The 6289-nt window shown below is 39.7% G+C and overlaps 1 pseudogene; it reads left to right on the top strand.

The window, feature by feature from the left end:
- The first annotated feature begins 3930 nt into the window (after window positions 1-3930).
- On the top strand, window positions 3931-4656 carry LOC148765195 (secreted RxLR effector protein 161 pseudogene; annotated as a pseudogene).
- The last annotated feature ends 1633 nt before the right edge of the window (window positions 4657-6289 follow it).

Below are 6289 nucleotides of genomic sequence, written 5' to 3'. Positions count from 1 at the left end.
AATTAATTAACGTAATTAATTATATAGTTAGGTCATATGTTCCTCTTAGGACAATATGCGTTTCCATATACCTTTAGAGAACATACATGTGGGAATCACATCGGCCGATCCAAACATTCTGATGAGATTAAACTTTTTCCAAAATCCCTTATTATTAATTTAATTAAGAATTTTTTCAAGCTATAAAGAAAAACCAATCTGTTGAATTTTTCTTTCATTCTGCCAACGGTTGAATTATGTGTAGCCCTTTGCAATAGTGCAGTTAACCGTGTTAGCGGGGAGTACTATAGTAAGGTAAACTGTAATTTTATTGACATAATGATGTAGGTAGCCATAGAAAATGTTATGCTGGATTAACGTGGTCGGCTAGATTAACTAGGGACTGCATTAGTTTGGTATAATTAAGTTCTATGAGCATCTTTGGTAGGTCAGACTTGACACACGAAGATTTTGAATTCGTGAGATTAACTTATGTCATTATCAAGTGTGAGAGAAATTACTTTAGGATCATATAAATGATATGATTGATTGTGATCTACCTTTGGGAAAATATAATAGGGCTAGATTAACTAAGGGTTATATTTGTCTATTGGACCTAAAGCCTATTAAAGAAAAATCTGTTTTCTCATTTGTCTACTAGAGGTTAGTGGAACTCAGTAAAATTAGTGGGAGAACAATTAAATAATAAAAGTCCAAATATTTAATTGTAAATCATTTAATACGAATCTCTAATAATCATCTTCTCTAACCTCTCAGATAATCATGTCTAAGAATCCCATAATCTCAATCCTCGACCAAAAACTCAATGGCCCAAACTACCTCGATTGGTTACGTCTAAAACTTGTGCTCACAGTTGAGGGGCGTCTCTATGTGCTCAATGAGAGACTTTCTGCCACTACGACCTATGCTGAAAAGGAAACTTATGAAGCATGGAAGAAGGACGGCACTCATGCTAGGTGCTACATGATAGAATCTATGGAGCCAACACTTGCGAGAAAATATGAGTCTCACTTGCATGGTTTCGACATCAAGGCTCATCTTCATAGCATGTATAGTGAGAATATTAGGGCGTCTAGGTACGCTTCTACCAAGGATTTGACAACTGCGAGACTGTGCGAAGGGGCTTCGGTCCACGAGCATTGTCTCAAGATGATCACTCTCCTTGAGAAGCTAGTGAACCTTCACGTCATCCTCCTTGCCGAGCTTTCATTGGATTTGATCATGTTGTCCCTTCCTATTTCCTATGAATTATTCATAGTGAACTTCAACATGAACAAGCTTGATCCACCCTTGGATGAGTTAATGAACATGTTGGTTAGTTTCGAGTCCACCATCAAGAAAGAGAAATATGTTCTCGTTGCTGTCACTTATGGAAAGAAGAGTTCTTTCCAAGAGAAGAGAAATGAAAGAGTTCCCTTCATAAACACCAAGTTCGAGGTGGGTGAAGGTAGTGGGGTCCTAAAGCGAAGGTCAGCAAACAGGCTGATGATGCTTGTCATCACTGTGGAAAGAAAGGACATTGGCGCCACAACTGCAAGGCTTACCTAAAGTAGAAACGTTCTGAAAAGGGTACGTATTTTGTTGACGTAAATTTGTCTGTAAACTCTTCTTCTAGAGTATTAGATACAGGCTGTGGCTCACATCTATGTAATGATTTGTAGCTAATGACAAGAAGTAGAAAGCTTAGACCGGGTGAGACCTACCTAAGGATGGGGAATGGAGCAAGAGTTGCTGCTTAAGCCATTGGGACTATTTACTTAAATGTTTTGGATTCTGGTTTTTCTATTGTTTTGAATGATTGTTTATTTGTTTCGTCTCTCATTAGAAACTTTATTTCTATTCCTGTTTTGGATATTGAAGGTTTTACTTTTGTTTTTGGAAATTTGGTTTGCATTATACAAAAGAATGAAAATGTGATTTTAAAGGGACGACTATTAAACAACTTATATGAACTAAATCCAAGCGAAATGCTAACTAATGTTATATCAGCAAAACGTAAGGAGACAGATCAAAACCACGCACAACTTTGGCACGCTAGATTGTGTCATGTCTCTTTGAGAAGGATGAACGAATTTATTAGTGAAGGATTGTTCACTTTGGACGACGTGAAATCACTACAAAATTGTGAATCCTGCCTTAAAGGGAAGATGACCAAGTAACCCTTCAAAGGAAAAATGGAGCGGGCCGAAGGTCTTTTCGATTTGATCCATATAGACGTATGTGGTCCACTAAGCGTTAGTGCGAAGGGTGGTTACAACTACTTCGCTACCTTTACCGATGATTACTCTAGGCATGGGTGTGTGTACTTAATAAAGTAAAAGTCTGAAACATTTGAAAAGTTCAAAGATTTTAGACACGAAGTAGAAAAATAACTCGGACGAAGTATTAAGAAACTGCGATCCGATCGTGGTGGAGAATACTTGAGCATCGAGTTCATTGACTATATAAAAGAGAATGGAATACAATCTCAATGGACTTCGTCTGGAACTCCTCAATTAAATGGAGTTTCGAACGTCGAAGTAGAACTTTGTTACACATGGTTTGTTCTATGACGGGGTTCACCAACTTACCAGCTTACTTGTGGGGTCACGCACTTCGCACTGCCGCATATTTGCTGAATAGAGTTAACACCAAAGCAGTTAAATCCACACCATACGGACTTTGGCATTCCCAGAAACCCAACATCTAACATATTAAGATATGGAGTTGTCCCGCTTATGTGAAGAGATTAACGGGAGAAAAGTTGGATAGTAGACCCGATTTATGCTACTTTGTGGGGTATCCTGAGGACTCAATGGGATACGAATTCTATTATGTCAAGGAAGCAAAAACTTTTGCTTCAAGAAATGCCACATTTCTAGAAAATGAGTTTCTATCAGATAGAAATGCAGCATGATAGAACTTGAAGTAGTTCAAGAACCGCAAAGTGAAGTTCCAGCACAAGAACAAGTAAACGAGCCTATACAACAATCCACTAATATACCTCTTGAACCTTCAGTACGCAGATCAGAAAGAGTTCGGAAATTTCCTGATAGGTTATTCCTCCTCGAAAATGATGAATATCATATTGAACTTGGAGAAGATCCAAGAACATACAATGAGGCTGTATTGGATACGGACATGGGACATTGGATTAATGCCATGAAATCCGAAATGGACTTCATGTACTCCAACAAGGTATGGACCTTGGTAGATCCACCCAAGGGAATATTTCCCATAGGCTGCAATTGGATCTATAAGAAGAAAATTGGAGTGGATGGAAAGGTATCGACCTATAAAGCTAGATTGGTAGCAAAAGGATATACTTAAAGACAAGGCGTTGACTATGATGAAACCTTTTCACCAGTTGCAATGTTGAAGCCCATTAGGATTTTGCTGGCCATAGCTGCGTGTACGACTACAAGATATGGCAAATGGATGTGAAGATCGCTTTCCTTAATGGAGACATTGAGGAATAAGTTTACATGGCGCAGCCGGAAGGCTTCATATCTTCTGGAAGTGAGCAAAAGGTTTGCAAACTCCAGCGATCCGTTTATGGATTGAAACAAGCATCTCGTAGTTGGAACATAAGGTTCGACTCAACTATCAAAGTTTGATTTTGAGAAGAACCCGGAGGAACCTTGTGTATACAAGAAGGTTAGTGGGAGGGCAATGATGTTTTTGGTGCTTTATGTCGATGACATTCTACTCATTGGGAATGAGGTAGGAATGTTGCAATAGACTAAAGCTTGGTTGTCCACACGTTTCTCAATGAAGGATTTGGGAGAAGCATCTTACGTATTGGGAATACGTATCTATAGAGATAGAGAAAGGAAGATGCTAGGCTTATCCCAAACCCTATACATAGACACCTTTATGAAACAGTTTAGCATGGAAGAATCCAAGAAGGGATTCTTGCCAATGTCCCATGGGGTTCGTCTCTCGAAATCCATGTGTCCTCAGACACCTAGTGAAATCGAGGAGATGAAAAGGACACCATATGCTTCTGCCATAGGAAGGATAATATATGGCATGCTATGTACTAGACCCGATATTGCGTATGCTGTGAGTGTCACAAGCAGAGATAAGTCTAACCCCGGTCCAGCTCACTTGAAGGCTGTGAAAGATATTCTGAAGTACTTGCAAAGGACTAAGGATATATTTTTGGTCTATGGGGGTGCAGAGTTGAAAATAGAGGGCTTTACTGACTCTAGTTTTCAATCGGATGTGGACGACTCAAAGTCGAACTCGGGATTTATATTCACGCTTAATGGTGGTGCCATGTGTTGGAAGAGTTCCAAGCAAAGCACGACGGCCGATTCCACTATCAAAGCTGAGTATATTGCAGCGTTGGAAGCTGCAAAAGAAGGGACTTAGATAAGGAAATTAATCCAAGAGTTGGGTGTTGTTCCTAATGCTAATGATCCAGTACCGTTGTACTGCGATAACACTGGAGCCGTGGCGCAAGCGAAGGAGCTGAGATCTCATCAGAAGTCCAAGAATATTCTGAGGATGTATCATGTGATCCGAGAGATCATTGATAGATGTGAAGTCAAAGTATAACGAGTCACCACGGAAGAGACCGTAGAAGACCCCTTCACGAAGCCTTTACCAAGATCGATCCACAAGAAACATCGAGAGTCGATGGGATTATGGTTTATGGGTAGTTGGCTTTAGGTCAAGTGGGAGATTGTTAGAGTAGGTGACCAACAAGCTAACTTGTGGCGGTGGTCTTTTCATTTATTCTTGTAATAAATAATCTTTTTTTCTTATTAATGATAAAACACATTAGCATTCTATATCTTGTACAAACATAGATATAGTCCTTACAGTTATTATAATTACTTATATTTGATCTATTAGGATCTTGAGATATTTACTTAAGTATTATTACTGTTAGACTGTGCTCGTATATTGCGTCTCATCAGTAAACGGTATTGTGATATCGGCATACATAAGTGGGTGCTCGTAAGTTGGCGAGTTCACTGAACTCCCTCATCCTAGAAATCTCTAAGTGATTTTCAATAATCGAGTAGAGATCTCTATGATAAAGTTGTACACCATTAGTCCTCAAGACCTGTCACTGTGACTTCACTAGAGGACCAGGTGCATCGTGACCTGTCCCTGAGTTCCACCGAGGACCGCCTCGAGGGCCAGTATACGTGCAGTCCGAAATCTAGTTGGAAGGTCTGTGCATTGTAGTCGAGGATTCGATCACTAGCATAGTCTTGGACGTCCTGTGTATTCTCATAGTTTGTAATCTTTAAGTTTCTGGCCAGAGCTGACTAGTGATGATTAGGGAATTTGATTCTCTAAGTCATGCACATACTGATTACACACTTAGAACGATTGCACAATTATTGAACTATAAAGGAGGTCTCGATGAACCAATGCCTCTAGTTCAACTGGGACATATGCATCGAATGGATCGTACTGTACGTTAACTATATCACACGGTTCTTGCAGGCACTTCATTTGTATCTAGGGAATCATGATGCGTAGTTGCTAGACGCCAGTCTTGATTCTTTGGGTGATTAAGTTGAAACGAGCTTCATCTTAATTATAACTCCAGGGACGAGTTTAAACCACAAAGAGTTGTGGACCCACGGCTAGCTTACACCTGAACCATCGAGGGTCAAACTGCTCGTGCACTCGAGTTCTTTGAATAAACGGTCAAAGATAAAAATGTTTAATCTTTGCATAATTGGAAGACAATACGATTGAGTCAAACAGTCATAATTGAGAATTATGAATGAGAATAAGAAAATGAAAGAACTAGGCGAACATCTTAGTGAACTTTCTAAATTAGAAGTTTCCAAATTTATCAAGTCCACTAAATTAGGGTTTCTAGTTTTAGAAATTGGAACTAAAAATTCAGCATTCGTAATGAAGAGGATGTTTCAATGATTCCGAAAATATAATTGTTATAGTTTTCCAATCATTGGCTTATGAGAAACGAGCGAAGAAAAACTAACGAACTTAAGTTGTGGGTCCGGTCTAACTTAAGCCCGTTAGGGCTTATATTCAAGACACTATAGATACAAGATTTATAGGTCTTGTACAAACACAAGAAACCTTAGCCGTTCTTCACTCACGTCCGCTGCCATCTCCACCGCCGTCGTCGTCGTCGCCGTCGCGCCGTTGCCAGAAATCGACGCCCACGCGCCGCTTCTCCTCGGTAGTCCTTTTCTTTTGTTTTTTTTCTTCCATTTAATCTGACTTTTGCGTGTCTAGTGCCACGTACTTAATAGAACTCGGTATACGATGCGAAATCCGAGAGGAGGAAGACAAATGAGTCAAATCACCGAGA

The sequence above is a fragment of the Erythranthe guttata genome, chromosome 14 (genome assembly GCF_056151865.1).
Source record: "Erythranthe guttata isolate IM_541 chromosome 14, IM_541, whole genome shotgun sequence".
In the NCBI taxonomy this organism is placed as follows: Eukaryota; Viridiplantae; Streptophyta; class Magnoliopsida; order Lamiales; family Phrymaceae; genus Erythranthe; species Erythranthe guttata.
This window is presented reverse-complemented; position numbering and strand designations above follow the sequence as displayed.